Raw genomic sequence first — 20,745 nt, 5'->3', positions numbered from 1 at the left:
GCTCCAGCAGGGAGCCTGGGGCCTGGCTCCTCCCGCCCTCCCCGGCGCTAGGGGTGGGGGTTTCCCGCAGGGAGCCCCCGATCCCCGGGCCAAATCCTCGTGGAAAGGCCGTGCGTGGAGGCGCGGCGGTGAGGGCGCACGCCCAGCCTGCCCTGGGGGTGCTGCATCCTCGACGGGAAGCATTGCGCCCGTCCAGGGGCGATGCGACCGCGGGGGAAACACCCCCCTGCCCTCTCCCGCTCTCCTTCCTTCCCCCCACGCCCTCGGCAGCATGCCCACCAGCTGCCAGCCCTGGGGCCCAAAGTTAAACAGAAGCGGGCCTCTGGGGACAAACTGGAGGAACCCAGGCCTGGGTGGGCAAGCTGAGGGGCTCAGCGGGGAAACACCGTCAAAAATACCCCCCACCCCCGGGCGCCGGGCGAGAGCGGGCAGGGGGAGGGGGCGAGAGCCCGGGAGTGACTGCGAGGCCTCCGGCCTCTGGCTTCCTCGGCGCTGGACCGGCCAGCGTGACGGTCACTCGGGCCTCAGTGTCCCCTGGGCCGGCCCGCAACCTGGCATCCCCGGGGCTCCGGAGGACGGCGATTTTCGGTGAAAACACGACCGTGCCTGAGCGCACCCTGAGCTGGAAGTGAACTTGGGCGCCCGCCCTTCCTTCTGTTCTCAGGGCTTTCTTTCGGAAGCCAAAAATAGCCCCAGCCTTGGTTGGCTTTTTATACTTTCTTCTGTAACGGGCCGCGTTTACGTAAATTCCCGCTGGGAGTTTCCCCCTTTCAAGGCTGGCGGGCGTTTCCAGAGGCTGGGGATTGACCGTGGCAGGGCCCCTCCCCCAGGGCGCCTCTGGGCTTGCTGCCCCTCCCCAGCCAGGCGGGGCCGCGTGTGGTATAAAGTGGGAGCCTCAGCGGGCAGTGACCGGCCCGGGGTGGGCTGGGGTCCTGGGCGGCTGCAGCCCGAAGGGGAGCCCTGTAAGGACGGGGCACGAGGCCGCGGAGCTCAGGCCTATCTTCAGAGCGCACCACTTCCCCCTTTTCTTCTTAGACACTTGAGTCCAGATATGGTTTTCTCGTTAAAGACAAACTTCTGAAACGGCCCTCTCCAAGCAAGAGCTAGTGGCTTGTAAGTGATCCGACTCCAAACCCAAGCCGATCGTTTTCCTTCTTCAGAAACGCACCTGGTGACCACCCAACCCCCACCCCTCCCAGCGCCCATGACGCCAGAGGCTCAAGAGGCCTCCAGGTCACAACTCTGGCCACCTCCTCCACCACCCCAGGGGGAATTGCACCACAAAGACTACAGAGTTTCAGCCTTGCTGAAAGAACACAAAATCAGGCATATATAGTAAAGGCCACATTTATTCACTGTGTGTACAAAATCTACATAGGAGAAAGTAGTTTATCAAAATTGCCAAATACTCGGGATAACTTTTAAATCAACATTTTGAAAAACTATTTTATCTAAAATTTTTTAGTTTCAACAAACTATTTTAATTTATGATTTTTTAAGGTCTCATACATTTAAAGTCTCAATTACACAGTTTAATTGAAAATTTTGTCTATGGGCCATTTAAAAGATCCACTACTTCAGTTGCATTTCTGGAGCAGCCCACCTAAGTGTACTACCTACAACAGGAGGATCTTTCAAAATTACAAGCAGTGTGTTTGAGGACTGAAAAGTGAACACCCCTGTAGTGCTCACTACCCCCTCCCCCCCAAAAAAAACACACAAAACTTTGTTTAGAAAGCAAAGTGGGAGAGGGGTTCCAAATGGTAGAGCAAACCCAAGCCCACCCCACTATTCATAAAATACCAGGGTCCCACCTCCAGGGCTAGAGTGAGAATTGAATGGGAGAGTGGTTTTAAACCTTTGCTCAACGTTTGGAATTTAGCACACCATAGTGTTAACTTTCATTATTATTAAAGTTAAAGTATCTCCATTCACCTCGATGATATAAACACTGCTTTGCAGAAGCTGCTTCTCCAAATTTGTCACCCTGTTTGCAGAGGAAACTAGGCCTTAGGAGGTGACTGAGAAATGCCTTTCATTTTTTCCGTATGGAAGGCAGTGTGGCTTGGCTCTACCACTGTTGAGCTACAACCATAATGGTTATGTCTATTACTGTGGGTATACCAGTGTTTATCTGACCAATCATCTACTCTTGATATTTAGGGTCTTTCCAGCATTTTCTTACTGTACCCACTGTCCAGGTATTTCTAATGCACCCTTGTCCGGGTATTTCCTTACAAGAAACTCCCATGTCAAGTGGCCTAAACTTTTTAAACTCCAGCATTTTCTTCATTGCCGTATTCAAATGGTAACCAAAGTCTAGATGATGGAGAAAGAACCCCAAGAAATGTATAAAAACTGTCCTAAGGGAAAGAGACATGAATCAATGCAGAGCCATACCATGGATGTTTCATTTTCTCACCCCCACTTTCCCTCAGAAGTCATCTTCAAGGGTGGAGTCTGGAGAAGCTCATTACCTTCTGAGGTTTGCAGCAGGCTCCTCCAGCTCTCCTGACCCCTACAGAAGTGAGTAGGGGATGGGAGTTTTTGCAAATTTTCCGGCATTGATTGCAAAAAGGAGAAGGAACCGAAAGCATCCTGAAGTCATCTACAGAATTGCTAGTCAGGTTACCTTTCTGATCTGCTTAGATATACAAAGACAAATCTCTGTGTGTATTTTTGGATCTCCCCATTAAAGAGATTATCTGCTATTTGGCTCTAATTCAATTCTGTTGACAGCAACTAGATCCCTCCTAGTGTAATCTGAGGACTCTTGCCTTCGTGGTTAAATATTTGGGAGGAGTATATGCACGTGTGCACCTAACTGCCGATTCTGCCTTTTTCCTGCTTTTGATGGGAATTAGCAATAATGGGCTATAACTAGAGAACCCATGTTTACTCCAAGGATAAAATTCCTTGGGTCATCATCTGAATAAAGGTGGTTGGATTGTTAAAGCCAATCTAGGGAACCACATGAGATGTGAAAAACTGTTGAAAGACCTACCCAACAGAAGGCTTCTCCGTGACCCTGGTCTCCCATCCCAAGTACAGGGCACCCCTTTTCCCCATCACTGCCCCTTTGTTCAAGCCCCTATAATAGCTCTTATTATCCTGTTTTCCAATAATTTTTTGCAGAATAATCTTCCTTCTTATGTACTGAAAGCTCACCAAACACAACAACCAGGTATTATTAGGGTTTTTTTAATCCCCAGCTTCTGAGTGTCTCACCATCTTGGTTGATCCTCAACAATTCCCTGTTATAAGAAAGAGAAGGCACAGCCAGTTGGACCAGGCCTCAGCTGTGTCTCAGAACTTCTGGATTTATACAACAGCAAGCACAGAGCAGGAACCTGAACTTCCTTTAGCTACTTACACTTCCAAGTCTATGGATCTTCTGGAATTTGTTTTAAAAAACACATCACCAGAGGCAGGAAGACACAGGACCCCAGGGATGTCCAGATTCTGACCATTCATGGTTCCTGTCTTGTGGTGTGTAACCACCATATTCAGACTGCTGGGGACACAACCCAAGGAGACTCCAGGGCTTGCTCAGTGCTGGTGGTGCTGCTTCTAGGGGAACATCTTGTGAAACAGGAGGGATGGGCGTCGCACACGGCTCTGAGCTGGGCCCATGTGTGTTTAATCCTCCTACCAGCCCAGGAGCTGCAAGCCTCTTGTCCTCTCCCTGCCCCAACCCTGCTACAGCAATATGGGCTTCTGGGATGCTGCGCCTGCCACCACATCCTACTTCCAGTCCCCACAGCGACCTCAAGTTTTCTCCCACTACTCTCAAACCCAACTCACCACCCTCCTCAAAAGCCCTCACCTCCTGCTCTACAGCGAGAATGGGCCCCATCTGCTGAGACTGGGATCCCCCTCCTGGCCCCTAGCTGAGTGTTGTCTGCACCCTGACCTTTGTGACGTCTCAGTCTCCTGTGGAAGAAGCCCCCTCCCCTACAGGTAAACCTGGAGCCCTCTTCCCTGGGGACTCTGGATGCCCCCCCTCCAGGATCCTCATGTCATTGTCTGGCACTTGTCCTCTGACATCAGCAACCTCACTGAGATCTCCACCTTAAAGCAGACTCCGATGCTCCGACCCTCCTCCACCTGCCCACACCCCTCCTTGCCTTCACTGTCAAACCTTCTGCAAGAAAGAACTCCTTCAACAATTCCACTTTTCATCCTTCATTTGCTCATTTTTAAAATATATGGGTTGCTTTTTTTAAGTTACAAAAGTAGTGCATGCTTCTTGGACAAACCCCCCAAAAACCCCGAGCCTATAAAGTGAGACGGCCGTGTCTACCCCCCATCTTCCCTGTTCCTCTGTGAATCACTATAACCTGCTTCTCCATACCCTCCCCACTGCCTCTCCAAGGGTCTGCAGAGGCTTCTTTTCTATTAAATTCAATAGACATCTCCAGCCTTGACCCAAATCCTCTGCCTGAACAGTGACCATCTATAGGAGACACAGATATTGTCACTAGGACTCACCCTGGCTGCCCATATGCTAACCCCCCAGCTCTCCAGTGCAGAGCTGGGAATCCAGGATCCACCACCCCATATTCCACACCCCCAGGGCCCTGAGGCTCCAGGAAGGGGCAGGAGGTGGAATTTCTGCCCACACAGCCTACAGAGGGGCAAGGCTGAAGGCCTGTGAACTAGACTGAACTTCAAGAACAGAGAGCATTCTGGGCTATGCTCTACCACAGCACATGGTCTAGACTATGCTCAGGAAACACTCCTGGATAAATCAATGTAGATGGCTGAGCAATCCCAGCTTTCTCATGATCCTAAATCTAAAGCACCCTCCCCGTCCTACCCAGCCTAGAAGTGATTAGCTCGTAAGTTCTGAAGACCAACCCTGGCACAGAGTTTACAGGAACTATGTCCACCCCTTTACAACTCAGACCATGACTGAGACAACAGTTACTCTTTTCAGTGGCACGTTTTTCACACTTGAATATGACTGCCTCTAGTTCCATGCCTGTAGGGGTATAGATTCTCTCAACAATTCACCAGAACATTTTGGCATTCCATTTTTGGACCAAAAATACCCCCAGATGCACAATCAATGCCTCAATATGCACATTTTATCACAGACTTCCTCCACAGGATCCTCCCCCGGCCCCCAGTGACTCATGCCCACTTACTCTGCGGTGGCAGCTGGCTTCTGAGCCCCCCTCACCAGACTGCAAAGAGGCTTCAGGCATCATTTCCCCTTTGAGACCTCAGCACACACCTCTTCCTCTCCCATCCTTCACAGACATTCTCCTCGACAGTATTTTTGAATTAAGTATTAATTTCACAGAGGGATAGAAAAGCATTTCAGCATGGTCCTGCACTGAAAAGCTGGCGATTACTCTCAGCGACGATCCTGTGCCTGCCCATGTGCTCGCGATTGTCCCTTGAGAGCTGCCAACCACTGAGGCTACAGGCCACTCAAATCAGAAGGTTTGAACAATGTCACTAAACACAACAGGACATCTTTAAAGTTCTCAAATTTAGACAGTGACACAGGAAGAAAACTTCTGTTGAATGGAGCAGCCAAACCAGTCTTAATGACCCAAAACATGAGGTGCTTTGGATGGACAGTGGCTGCTCTTGCCAGCTGGTTGAATGTGTTGGCAGTAGAACTGGAAGAACATATAAAAGTCAATATTTCAACAGGTTTCAACTCTCATTCAAGCCTAATGATGTGTGCACACAGGGGTGCTGGGGTGTAGTCAAGGCTACTCTGATCATTGTTGTCTTGTCACCGTGGACCCCAAAACAAAAGATTTATTTGATGGGAACCCTGAGAAGGAATTTATCTGCTGGGATGGACTCCCGATGGTCAACCAAGGACAGCCTTATTAAATGTTTTAACAAGAGTCTAGTGGGCATTTGCGACAGGGTTTCCTGGCACACTCCCTATACAAGGAAGAACCTCAGAGTGAACTCTTGGCCTCCCAAGCTCTGCCCGCTTGTTTTCACCATCTGAGTCAACCCCTGTAGGGCAGTCCTGGTTTTGTGTCTTTCTACCAACGAACTGAGACCTGCCCCATTCAATCAGAACTGCACGATTTAAATACATTTTTATAAAAAGGACCTAATTGGAAACCTGGGTGGGAACTTTCACTATACAAGGTGGCATCCCCTTTGTCTTGGGGGAACACAATTCAAGTTGCTACCTGAATCTCATCTCCCAGGCTGTATCTCCATATGCTTTAGTGTGGAACTAGCAGGAATAAGTCTCACACCGCAGGGGACAGAGGATCACAGCGGTTTGGCTTATAATGTCCCTAGCTCTCTATTACATACAGTGTTTCACTGCTCACCATGACACTCTCCACTCTCTCTTTGAGCACCAGATTCTTGGGCCTAAATACCCCTTTCTTAAATTTGTAACCGCGCAGGAACTTCAGTTCTTTAATATGACTTTTTCCTTAATTCAAGCTAGTGCTGTTCAGTCTAATAGCACCATGACATATTGCACATCCATTCCCTTAATCATTAAATCCTTAAGACATCAGGTTCTGGTGAGAGTCAAACTGTCTTAAGAATAAAGCCTCAGGTCTGTTGATCAAAGGAAGAGAGTTTCAGTCAAACTGGAGATAACGCCTCAACCTTGGTTGTGTTTCAGTCCCAGGCCCATGAAAGTGGAATGGCCTACCAACCACACCCTCAGGAAACTAGACAGAAGGACACCGTGGCTGACATCAGGACCTGATACAATGATCAACTACTTCCTACCCTGGCCCCAACCTAGCAGTAGAGCCCATGACCCCAACTCCATTAGCACCCATGATTAATGATTTTCCCTGTATACAATCTGCCGCTGTGGGGGCCATCGGGAGCCAAGTCTGAAAGCATTACCTCACCTGTGTCTCCGGACTTGGCGCCATTCCCTTTAATGAACCTCTGCTTTCTTTGCTGCAAACTCCTGTTCCCATTTTATTGGGCTTTGATGCATGCAGGCAAATGGACCTCTTTAGTCCGGTAACAGATTGTCAGAGGAACAAAACCAAATCATTCTCCATCTGGCCAGATCATCTACCCTTGAAAGATTTCTGAACTATATCAGTCTATTTTTTAAGAAGTTTTCCCCAAATCCCAAAAATATCTCAAAATGAACTTAGTTTCTCTCTTCCCCAAACCAAGCCTCCTAGGGCTCTTTGCTTCAGTCATTCTCTCACCACCTCCTTACCTGCCTCCTATCTTTATTTCTCAGACTTACCCAGCTGGGCGTGGCTCAGCGGTTAAGCCTTGACCTAGGATCCAGGCGATCAGGGTTTGATTCCCGGTCAGGGCACATGCCCGGGTTGTGGGCTGCAGCAGATCAATGACTCTCTCATCATGGATGTTTCTATCTCTCTCTCTCTCCCTCTCATTTTCTCTCTCTGGAATCAATAAAGATATATTAAAAAAAAAAAAAATTAAGTATTCATTTAATTCCACCGCATGAATGACTATTATTCTTACCAGCAAAAAGCATGACTATATCCCTACACCATAAAAATCACAAGTGTCCCCCACCCCCATCCAACGTACAAGAGCACAGAGCTCTCGAATAAAGTGTGATTGTGTCTTTGTAAGGACTTTCAATAATGTTTACTTGCCACTTGTTCACCCTTGTGGTCACCTGTGAACATTTGCCACTCAACCATAGCAAGCACTAAAGGGTAAAGAAAAATGTTGGTATAAATGACCCTTGAAAGAGAGATGGTAGAATTCTACACATCTGGCACTTTTCAGTGAATTTGGAAAAGACTGGCTTTGTTTTGTTCTACCTGAAGGCCCTGCCAGCAGCTTCCTGGACTACACATTTCTCACCAAGATGCAGACTCTTAGTGGATCTGTGCATCTTTTGACCTTGCCCCTAGGCCATGCCAAGTCCTCTAATCCTCCATCCCTTTTATCACCCAGTATCCCATCCCAGTTTCTGTCTTCCTTCCCTTTCTTTGGGTAATTTTATGAGGTCTCACCTAAATTCCTCTCTGCCTCCAGGCCTTACCCCTGACCTCCCATCACTCACAGCCAGCTAACCTCCCCTCTGGGGTCATGCCTATGACTGCACTTCCTGGCACTATCACCCAGGCTACTGAGTACTGCCCCGGAAAATCATGCCTGCTAAAAAAAACTTCCTAAAAATATGGGTGTGGTCTCCACACTCAGGAGTTCTTAGGCCTAGTGAGAATCCTGGTACCTGTTCTGGTTCTCGCCTTCTAGATGCTCACCGCTTGCACCTGCTCCCACCCCACTTGGTCTTAGCAGGCAGTGGTCTACAGGGCTCTTCTCTCTGTGTCCACCCTTCCCTTCTCCAATGTCAGTGGTCCACAGGGCCCTTCTCTCTGTGTCCACCCTTCCCTGGCCATCTCCTCTCACCCCTGGCCTTCCTCACACGGAGGGCTCCCGAGATAAGCTCTAAAAGCAGTCAGGCAGCGCCCTGGATAACGCCACCTGGAGGCCCTTTGTTTAAAAGGTTTTAAAAGCTCAGCTCTTTTTAGTTTGGGTAAGATAAATATCCCTCTCTAGGGACAGCAACATCCGCCTTACAGAATTGTAAGAGAAGATTGAGAAAAACAACACATGGGAAAAGTTTAACATAGAACCTGTAACTGAATAAGCACTTGATTAATATTAGCTATTATTATTAATCAGCGCTCAGTAAACATTTGCAGAAGGAAGGCTAAGCCCAGAGTCCCAGCTCTCTTTCTACCCCCAGATATTCCTCTAATCTCTGTATCTGGAGGCTCCAGCCCTACCAAAGGCACCCTGGGAAACCTCTGTCCTAGAGCCCCCCCTCCAACCTCCCACTGCCAGTGAATTCCTGCCTCCACCCACCCACGGTGTGAGGAGAGCGGGACTGCTGACTCCAGACCCTCTCCTGCTCTGGAATTCAGGACTGTCACTAGGATTACTCATGGTTCAGGCATTTTTGTTGGCTCAGGAACTTAACAATTACTCATACCATTGTTTATGAGAAATTCCCCTCGGTCAGGTGACCCACTGGGGAGTGCCCACCCTGTGTGTCCCTCAGGCCTATCACTGAACATTTTAACCCACAGAATGATATCAATGATGACAAGTGTGCCAGGAGATCCCAATCCCCAACAAGCCTTCTTTAGGGATGTTAGTAACCCTCGTCCCCCCTTTCACCCCAATTCATAGGAAACGTGGACTTTTCTTGGCGAGTAGAATAGTGTTTCAGCCACTGTTGAACCTCTTTATGTTTCCATTTCTCTGTAAAGATGGGAAGAGTAGTAGTGTCTTCTTCGTAGTTTGGTTAATGAGGCTCAAATGAGCTCATTTATGTAAATGCTTAAAACAGAGGCCCGCACCCAATAAGCATTACAGAAGTGTTAGGATCGGCATTACTGTCTCTGTTCTTTAGAAGACAAGCACGTTGTTTCTCCAATTTAACTGGCCTCGTGGATGAGCTGTGGTCTTTATTTGCTCTGTGTAGCCTCCAATTATACCAGATTCCTGAAGAAAGTACCAGTCCCTGACACCCAGGTATCATTCTGAAAGATGAAAAATGGAAACAGTGAGAGATGGAAAAGAGATTAAACAGAGGTGGAGTCAAGATACTCTCCAAGCCTCCAGTGCCACTAGGTGCCACCAAGTGAAGGCATTGGTGGACCCATCTCAGGCCATCTCCAGGATGCCCAGGGCCACTGCCCAGCCTCCCAGCAGCTCTGGCGGCAATGTCGCCTTCCTTGAGCAGGCGACACAACTTCTTTAACACAACCACTGCTAACCCTTCCACACCTGTGGCCATTCTCCAGTTGTGCAGTGGGAACCATCACCTCCCATCTGCCAGCCTTCTTCCCCATGGCCTGGGACAGAAGCACAGGAAAAACAAACATGAGAAAGCTACCAGAACTACACAGACTTCTGCAACCATAGGCCTGATCTGGAGTTGCCAGCACCCTTCCATCATGACACAGCAGCCCCATTGAATTCCTACCCTCAGCAACAAGTGGGGCAAGTTGGTCTCCTAGAACCTCCCCCCCCCCTCGCCCCACTTACCCCTTCCTGGGGCAGGCCCAATCTTTCCTGCCAGAGTTGCCACCTCCCAACCCTGAAGGTGCAAGAGCCACACAAGGCAAAGCCATGGACATTCCCTAATCTCAAGTGAGTATTCTTATCTGTGAAACCTTCCAGAACCAAAGTCCATTTACACGACTTCAACCCTTTTTGGGTGAATATCATGAAATACTGAAAAATCTAACTTCAAAAAGCTCCTCAATTAGAACTAGTTCTTAAACACAGCTGGGCTTCTGGTTGTCCCTGGAAGTTGACACAATATCCCACCAACCTGTGGGATTCCACCAGACTTTCTCCCACAGTTAAATGAAATAGTACTATGCATGTTATCTTCTTACCAGCTCTTTCTACTTAAAAATAAGTTGTAGATATCTTTACTTGGTGTTGTGGGTTGAATTGTGTCCTCTTAAAATGCATATGTTGCAGGCCTAACCCCCAGTGTCTCTGAATGTGACCTTATTTGGAAACAGAGTCATTGCAAATGGAATTAGTTAAAATGAGGTCATACAGGAGTAGGTGAACCTTAATCCATTATGACCAGCGTCCTTTTAAGAGATGAAGAGAGACACACGAGGAGAAGGCCTTATGAAGAGAGGCAGAGGTTGAAGCTGCAAGCAAGGAGCACCAAGGATTGCTGGCCACGCCAGAAGCTGGAAGAGGCATAAGGACCCTCCCCTACAGGTTACAAACAGACTTCTGGCCTCCAGTACATTTCTGTTGTTTGAAGGTACTTGATTTAAGGTACTTTGTCACAGCAGCCCCATCACACTAACGCACACATTAACAAATACAAACCTACATCCTTCTTAGTGGATGTCTAGCACTGAATTGTATAGTCACACTATAATTTATTTAAACAGTCCAGGGCGGATGAGCCCTTCATTTATTTCCAGGGGTCACTACTTTAGACCAAAGTATAGTGCACATCCTTGTGTGTTTTTATATATCTGTGTGTTGTGTGTATATATGTATATATATATGTATGTATGTGTATATATGTGTATACACATACGTGTGTGTGTGTGTATATATATCTTGGTCCAAATGTCTCTTTATATCCTTGTAATTATTACTAAAAGTGGAATTATTTGTATACCTTTCAAGGCTTTTGAAAATTTAGACCAAATCACCAAACAAAAAGGGAATACAAAAATTTATAAATAAGAAAAATTTTTAAGAAATGAATTGCCTATTTCTAAAAAATAAGCAATTTAAGGATAGAAACACATGTTCTAGCTTAAAACTTTCCCAATTTATAAGAGCTGACTTTCTAGCTATCCACATGTCATTATGCCATAGGAAGCAATTATCTAAAATAAAATAAAAAGATTAGGCAGTATGTGAATTCAGAGGTAAAAGAGGAAGAAACTGGGGACAGTAGGAACAGAATTTCAATTACATTGCTTGAAATCATACTGAATAGTGGTTAAACTGGGTCAGCAGGCACTGACTTTTTAAAAGGTGGGAGATGCTGGGGGGGTGTTTGGAGGGGAAGAGGGTCAGTTATACCCAACTGTAGCTCACATGGGAGCCATGAGGAAGGTGGGCCTTTGGATGGGGAAAGGTGGGTTGAATTCAGGAGGAAGCATTAGAATCAGTGCTCAGACCCCAGGTGAAGGCCAACTACTTGGGGTGCAAGACAGAGAACCTAAGAAGACATCTCCTGGGAGTTTGAAGCAGGTGATGAGTGGAAGCAGAACTTGCTCAAGACAGCTTTGACCTACTTAAGTGGTTTGCTTGGGGCTGGCCCAGGGCCCATGGAAGGCAAAGGGAATTCCCTTGTGCATTTTTTCCTTCCCTTTTTACTGTTAAAAGATTTTTTTTTTAAAAAGGGAAAATTATGACCCTCACACAGACTTTCAGATGAACTCATGTTAAAGATGTTATTCAACAAATGAAGGAACCAGGTAGCTGTTCCAACTCATTTAAAAGAGAATGTTAAGAGCAAACACATTTATAGATCAGGAATATTGAAATGAATGTGCAGATGAAGGCAATACTCGTTTTTCCAGGCGAGAGGGAGAGAAGCCAATTGAACCTCTTCTGAACAGGACAGTAATTGCATGTCTATAAACAAGAACTGGTTTGCATTGCTATCAGTTACTATACTGAATTGGAGAGTGTCCACCAAAAATGCATGTCCACCTGTGAATGGGACCTTGCTTGGAAATAGGGTCTTTGCAGATGTAATCAAGTTAAGAGGAGGTCATCCTTAATTCAATATGACTGCAATCCCTATAAGAGGGAAATTTGGACACAGAGACAGACACACATGTGGCGACATGGAGGCAACCACCAGAAGCTGGAATAGTGGGGAAGGATTCTCTCCTAGAGGCTTCAGAAAGAGTGTGTTTCTGTTGACACCTTGATTCCAGACTTCTAGCCTCCAACACCGAGACAATAAATTTCTGTTGTTCTAAGCTGCTTAGTGTGTGGCCCTTAGTTACCACAGCCCTAGGAAACTAACACAGTTACCCACAACTTACTGAGATAGAAATAGCTCAAAGACAATGAAAGACTACAATGGGACAACTGGAAGGTTTTTCTGTAGGTAAACAATGCATAGTTTTCTACTGAAGCACAGGCTTTGACTATAACACATTAGAGTTCCCTACCCCCATCGTCCAGACTTGAGGGTGGGCTGGTTTTTATCTACACGAGTTTGTATGTATTGAATTATAATTCATCACTATAATTCCATTTACATGGATATAGGACCTTTGTGAGCCCTTATTTATAACATTTTGTTTAATAGAGACATGATTCTATATTCTAAACCAGTGATTTTCAACCCATGTGTTGCAAGAATTTTTAAAACATGCAATACCTGACTATTTAGTCAGGGTCACTGACCTCTTTTCCCTTAGATTGTCAAATAAAAAAATGACAACAGCCAACACAACAATAGCTGTCTATTGTGAATGAATCAAAATTGTACCTTTTTTTTTGTCAGATCAACAAAAAATATATTTTTTGGTGTGCTGCAGAATTTTAGTAATTAGTTTATGTGTGCCATGAGATGAAAAAGGTTGAAAATCACTGCTCTAAACAACTGACAAACAGCATTTTAATACACATCTTTATTCATAACCTGAGAACTGCCTATTTAAATATTTTGGTTTTACATTAAGAAAATCAGCATAGATGTGTTTCAGTCTTGCTTCTCTGCGATTCATTGCTAGGTCACTTTCTGTTAAGCACCTCTTAGGAAAGGATTTGGTGGGAGAGGATGGCAGAATACGGGTGGCCGGTGTGTAAGATTTGGCGAAACATTAATTATCCTGATCTAATGTTATATTTGGAAAATTAAAAATACACATTTATTTTATAGTGTAAACTACAGCAGATAAATAACAAGTCCCCTGAATGGTGGGGATAGGCAGAAAATAAAGCAAGAAAGCCTTTAGTGGAAACTTGTATAGTAAGGTAATGCATTTCGTTCCCCTGGGCTATAAAATCTAATTTGTTCTGCTGTGTCCTCCTGCACAGTACATGAGTTTTCCCTTTAAATATAAATATGCACATATTTTTAAAATAATATTGAATGTTATATATCCTGTAATAAAATATAAAAATAGACACCAGGAACTATCTTCTGTCTGTATAGGTTAGCACTTGCCCTGTACCCTGTATAGGTCGCATTAGGCTGTTGTGAAGAAAAATGATTTAAATCTTCTCAGGTGCCATTAACTGGATTGGAGTCAGGCCAAAGACACAGTGTTTTGAAATCAAAAGTGGTCTCAGCCTTCCGAGTGTCAGACATACCTGGTGCCTGGACCAGCCACCATAGCCTTCATCATTCTACAAGTGTGGGGCCAAGTGCTTATGTCAAAACCATTCATTTTTAGTTACCTTGTTTTCCTTTTTGGGTAGTTAAAAATGGCATCAAAAATTTTTGACAATGTCAGTTATGGTTTCATGCCAAAAGGATGGAGTGGTATTTGTTTGTTTGTTTCAGTATGTTGGAGTTCCAAAAATGTTGTGGAATTATGACAGAAATTCTTGATTTAAATGATATTTTAGTCAAAATATTTTAAGAGCACTTTTTGTTTGTTTATATATTTGTTTTTCCTGCAAAGGACAATTTTTTTGTGGCATAAAGGATTGGACAGAATATCAGGAATCTACAAAACGCTGAAGGTTTTGTATGAGTCAGCTTTTCCATCAGCATGATTAAAATGCCAACACCAAAGGCCAAACTTTCATGATGGAGAAACTCGTGTGAAAATTTGCATTCTGCCAGCTGCCAAAGTTTCCTTTGGAGAAGAGTCTCAAAAAAGTATCAGTTTGTAATTTAAGCCTGTCCAACTTTTCAATCAAATAATGATTAGCTGAATTAGCTTAGGAAAGCAAACTTTAAGTTTTGCACAAAATAATTGATTTAACACCCCTTTTCCCTATCACTTGTGATAAATAAACCAATCGAGAGAATTGAGCCTAATATTTGACTAAGCACATGGCTCAAGATACTGGTGGAAAAGAAGTGTGGTTTTCTCAGGTCTCAGAGATCATCAAGAAAGCTGATGATATTTTAAAAGCCGCGTGAAAATTCTTCAAAGGAAATTGGCCAATGGGAGGAAAATATTAATGGAGTTGTGCCCTGTGACCGCTCCAAAAATGTTGGGCTTTGCAGATACTGAGTGAAAAGTCAAACGAAAACACTCATTTCTGGAATTCGCTTCGCCATGCCTCACCAGCAGCGCCTTTCAAAACTCTGCCTGGGAACTGATAAGAAAAACCTCAACTAATGGTAATCAATGATATGAAAGGCTAAGTGTCAATCCACCCACTTTGCTCTGTGTAAAGATCTGAATGGCGATCAGGAGGTTCTGCTTCCCTGAGGTTTGTTGATTGGCAAAGGGAAATAAATAAACATTTTTACTTGCGGCAAGAGGCAGCCAGGTGTCCTATTTTTGGAAACTAGAAGAAAGACATTTGGCTTTAGACTTCTTAAAATGATCTCTTTCTGCAAAGCTTACCATATTCGACAACTATATTTGAAAGTTTAAACATAAACTTCCCCTTAATAAACATTTAGAACCCAAATTAAATTGCTAACATTGTCTTTTTATACATTTTTTTTCTATTAAAACTTTCAAGGACAAGGTTCTCTAAATGAATTTCATAGAAAAAGGAAGTGTGCATCCAGTGTATGCACAGCCTGAATTTAGGAACTATTCTCTAGATGTCATGGCTGAAGGATCTCATTTCAGAGCTTATCAAGAAACTGCTTTGTGGCCCAGCCGGGAGTGGCTCAGCGGTGGAGCATTGACGACCGAGAATCCAGGAGATGGTGGTTCAGTTCCCGGCCAGGGCACATGCCCAGGTTGGTGCAGGAGGCAGCCGATCTGTCAGTGACTCTCTCATCACTGATGTTTCTGTCTCTCTCTCCCTCTCTCCTCCTCTCTCTGAAATCACTGAAGATATATTTTTTCTAAAAAAAGAAACTGCTTTCCCCTAATATTCAGTGTGTGCTGGAAAACATCTCTAAGAAGAAAGTTCACATTTTAGGCTTTTGCCAAAGAAAATTCCAGAAAATCACTGAAGTCCTCGTAGAATGGGCTGCTGGGTGTAGCTGTTGATGGTTCCCCCTTCCAAAGGGTAAGCAGATTTCCCTTGGGGTGCACACCCTCTGCCCTGGGACCACCTCCAGCGCCAGCAGCGGGACTGCACCTGACCTTGCTGCAGCAGTGTCCTGGTCACATTGTTGGTCCAGGGGTGACGTTATGACGAAAGCTGGCCAATCAAGTGACCCTCAGACTTCTCCAGGATTTGCAGACAGACCCCTCTGTCTCCTGCCGAATGTGGAGGAGGAAGTGGACGGCTGTGACTTCTGCAGGTCCACAAGGGGAACAGGCCTCAGGGTAAAATCCTCCACGCAAAAGGTGACAGCCAGGGTTCCTGCATCACTACTGAGTCACTGGGTGAAACTTCTGGGGAACCTGCCCACCTCCACACTTCAGTTATGGGAGCCCCTGAATCCCCTCTGTCACTGAAGTAGCATTTCTAATGACTTGCCACAGAAGGAATCTTTGCCAAATCTGAATTTGGTGCCAGGAGGTAGGTGTGGCAAATCAAAAAGCCCTAAAATGCTGGCCTACCTGGGGAGCAGTGAGGACACCTTCAACCCAGCTTTGAAACGGGCAATTCTTGCTACGTGCTTGCAAAATGATTAGTTAAGCTGTCTCCAATTATGTCTTAGGAAATAGGCCATGTATCCACCAAGACAGTATTAGGGGACTTGGTAGGAAATGTTCTAGAATGTGTTGGCTCATTTTTATAGTTTTTTGTAGGGTTTTAAAAGAAAAAAAACCAACAAGTTGTGTTGAAGGTGGCCCAAGAGGAACCAGAGTCAACAATCCCTGTTAACACAATGGAATCTTAACTGATAAAATCACTTAGGAGAATTTCTAGGTAAAATATCTCACCTTAAAACAAGGGAGAAAGCATTCTTATTGTTATCTCATATTTTCCACATATATTTGATGGTTTCCTTACTGTGGACTTCGAAAACAAAACAGCCCAACAGACCAGATATAGAAAGGGTCATGGTGAGCTCCATCCTGCCTCCTCTTTACAAGGGACAGATGTAAACTTCAAACCCACTCAATGTTTCTATGAGCTGACAATTTTTTAAAATGTATCTTTACAGATAAAAATATCATTTCCTCCTATTGTTACCACTATATGGATTTGGTTTTTTATCATGTTATTTGTAATTCCGCGATAACGTTAAAGAAAAGCAAATAATTTATTTTCTCAAAATGGAGATAGATTTTGAAGTTTGAGAATATTCTGCTGGTGAATCTGGAAGCTGCTGGGATATATTGTCAAAGGGAGCCCAACAAAAATAATTGAAAGACTATAGAACAGTGACATTTGACAGAGAAAGTAAGGAGGAATTTAATTTACCCCCCAAAAAAATCACTTGAACTCCTGTAGAACTTGTCTATTTTGAAAGGCAAGAATAATTGAATTGATTTCCACTTTTCCCTTCTTCCTGCAAAGTTTTCAAAGCGTGTTTTGTCTCATGATGATAATACGTGTACCTTGCCTTTAAGGAGCTCCAGGGAGCTCAGAGCATTTTCCACATGTCATCTCATTAGCCTCGATTCTATCCCCAGATACTTTATGCACATTAGCCTGCGTTTGTAAAATGATTGGAACTTGAAATGGAAAGTGACAATGACACCAAATCTCCTACAGATCTTTTCTTAAATGCTGTATGTAAATATTTATAGGGCGCATCAGTCTAGGTTCTTGCTTGCAAACAGCAGAGCTCCCTCCGCAGCTAGTTTAAGCAGAAAAGGGATTTATTAAAAAATATAGAATAGCTCACCAAGATGCCTGGAGAGCCAGAGATTCGGGTTCACAGGCTGGCCACCCCAAACCTCATTGCTGCAGGGGTTTTTTTAATAGACTTTATTTTTAGAACAGTTTTAGATTTATAGAAATACTGAGCAGATAGTACAGAGCATTTATATATGTTCAGCACCCAGTTTCCCCTGTTATTAATATCTAACATTATTATGGTACATTTGTTACAAATGACAAACCAAAAAAGATAAATCATTATTAACTTTATTATTATAAAGTCCATAGATTATTTAGAGTTCTTCAGTTTTTATCTACCATTCATTTTCTGTGAAGGATCCCATCCAGGCTTCCACGTTGCATTTAGTTGTCCTGTCTCCTTAGGCTATTCTTGGTTGTGACAGTTTCTCAGGCTCTCCTTGTTTTTAATGACCTTGACAGTTTTGAGGAAAATGTCAGGTATATTGTAGGAGGCTCTTCTGTCAGAATTTGCCTGATGCTTTTCTCATGATTAGATGAGGAGGATGGCTTTTGGGAGGAAGACCATAGAGGAAAATTCTATTTTCATCCCATCTTATCAAGGGTCCACATTATCAACATGACTTACCCCTGCTGATGTTGACCTTGATTGTTTGGTGGAAGTAGCATTTGCCAGGTTTTTCCACTGTAATGTGACTCTTTCCCGTCCCCCCTTCCACCATGCACTGCCAGGCTTATCTAGTCTGTTTCCAGAGCAGCAGATCAGAGAACTGCCGAGATAATGGGGTGTGATCACTAAGAGCCTCAGGGACCCCTGGTCAGCCCCTGCTGCCTCCTTCCTGACGGGAGGTGAGCATCATATCTCCATCACCGGGCATCCTCCACAGGCTCCTGCACAGTGCCCTGAACACAGCAGGCACTTGATATTTTTAAGGGCTTTGGATGGAATTGAGATTCACCTGATAGTTAATAAAAATCACCCACGGGATACCGGTAGGCGAGTGAGGGTAAAGGCTATAGAAGGGGAGAGTGGCTTGGCTGGTGAACACCCACCCACAGGAGTGGCCAGGCCCTAGGGCTCTGACCCTGACCTTGTCCCATTCTGTATTTTAAAAACCTACTTGGCAGAAGCGGATTTAGTCATGTGGGTTTGTTTGTTTTTCTCCAAATGGCAGAGGTTCACCCAGGGCCTTCAAGTTAAGGGGTGGAGTTATTGTCACAGGAGTGTCAAGATGACAGAATCTCCTAAAAGTTCAAGACCATGACATGTGGTTGGGCCAGGCCTTGGCAAAACTGAAACTGAACATCCCATGGGTCTAAGGCATCCTGAACTGGACTCAGGGCTTGTCTGCTAAAGGGCAGGCCACCTCTGACCGGTCTCTCTGTGGCCATCCACTGTGCTGGCTGCTTTACCCTCTACCCCACGTCCTTGATCTTGGTCTCACATCTTCTACCCACAGATCTGACAAGCCTGTGACCACCATGGCCCGTGCACTACCTGCAAATGACGCCTTTGACTTTACCTTTTTGCTCCTACCTGATGAATCCTGGAAACCACGACACGGATTGGCCCAGTCCTCTCCTCATCGGTCAAGACTCTCCGTGCCAGTCCCTTTTGCAGGCTACTGTATGGATTTCTCTTGGGATGGGAGTCCAGCCACCCTTCGCCAACTCAGCTGAGGCCCCGAGGGCAGCCAGCAGGGCCTGGGAGTGGGGCAAGTTCCCGAGACATGCCCGGCAGCAGGGTTTAGGCATCAACCAGAAGACATGGAAACAGTCTTGCCCTGAAACACGGCCAGGAAGGAATCTCGGACCAGCATGGGGGGACTTGATGAGGTCCTGCCTGCAAATGCCTCGCCTCCAGTCCCAATCCCTCAGTTTTCCTTATGTAAAAGTTACACTCAGGTCAACTTTACTCACCAGAACAAGCTCTTATAAAATTAACCTATGCTAATTGTCAACTGTGTCTCCAGACTGCGTTTTATCAGTCTATTTTTAAATGAGTAGCTTTACATGTTGAGGGGGTGGGGGAACCCGAAGCAATCCTGTAGCTAATGTTTACAGTGACTCCTTGGAAGCAGCAGAGTATAGAAAGTAATAAGTTGATTAAATGGCACGAAGCGCAGTGGTGGTTTGGGCTTTTCAGCACCGCGCCTGTGCCTCAGCCTCAGCCTCCCTCACCCCTTTTCCTGCCAGAAGCCTGCAGAGCTATGTGGGTGGCAGGGGAGCGTCTGTTTGTTCCTTTCCACCTTGCACAGCATGTTCTTCTATCAAGTAATTTATTCCCATCTTAGAACTGGGATCATTGTGGGTGCAGCCATGGAGTCAGTGTACTCACTTACTGCTCCCTCCCTGTAGGAGAGAGACCAGGAAAGTGCTGGAGAGGGGCCAGCTGCCCTAGTCAGGGTGGAGACAGCCCAGCTCCTGACCCTGACCCAGGCACCTAAAGCCCCAACCCTCACAATCCCTCCACTGGGTGTGTACACACACACACACACACACAGACACATACACACACACACACACACACCCCTGACACCCTCTCTCCCAGGATCTTGTGTACAGGATCACAGGCGGTCACCAGGTGGGTCAATGCTTCCTTCTGGGACATTCTGATCACCACCTGTCTGAGCCCTTCTCTGCTAGACTTCCATGTCTGGGCTCTTCCCCTGTAACCACACTTCCACCTCTTGAAAACTTCCTTAAGTTCATTAGACAATGGAGAATTAAAAAGACTCAGGAGTAGGGGACAGACATGATCTATGCCCTAACTCTTCAGCCCACCCTAGAGCTCCCTCCAACTAGGCCCAGCACCGGCCTCCTCTCCCCTCCCCACCCTTCCCCTCCCACTCCCCTCCTCTCCCCTCTCCTCACCTCGCTGCTCCAGCCAAACTCCCTGAGTCACAAGCATCTGAACACACCATGTCCCTTCTCCTACCCCTCTGCCTGCCATTCCTTTCACCTGGAATTTTCTCCTTCTAGGCTTCGACACCCAAAATTCAATCATCCTCTCAGCCCAGCTCAGGGCTCCAGGACAGACATGGAGGGGGCAGGAAGAGGCTGAGCTCTGGTTTGCAAACAAAAGTAGGACCTTTGGGAAAGACATGGGGTTGTGGGGCGGGAGAGCTGTGGGAGGAGCTCCAGCCGGATCCGGGAAGTGGGTGTCGTCACCAAAAGCAGCAGCTTGGAGCCAGAGACCAGCCCCCAGGGTAGCTTGGGCTAGCCCTCCCTTGAGGGGGATGGACTTGGCTTCACCCTACAAGCAGCAACCCCCTCCCAGGCCTGGGGGCAGCAGGATTGGGGGCCTAGAGTGCCCAGGAAGAGATTTTGGACTAAAAAGAATTTCCCACTGGGACTGTTGTTTGAGGCCACAGCAAACTCAGAATCCCAGAGGCTGTTTGCTTCCCTCTGTCCCCCTGGAGC

This window comes from Miniopterus schreibersii (genome assembly GCF_964146895.1).
Source record: "Miniopterus schreibersii genome assembly, chromosome: 3".
Classification (NCBI taxonomy): Eukaryota; Metazoa; Chordata; class Mammalia; order Chiroptera; family Miniopteridae; genus Miniopterus; species Miniopterus schreibersii.
Note: the sequence above shows the minus strand (reverse complement) of the source record.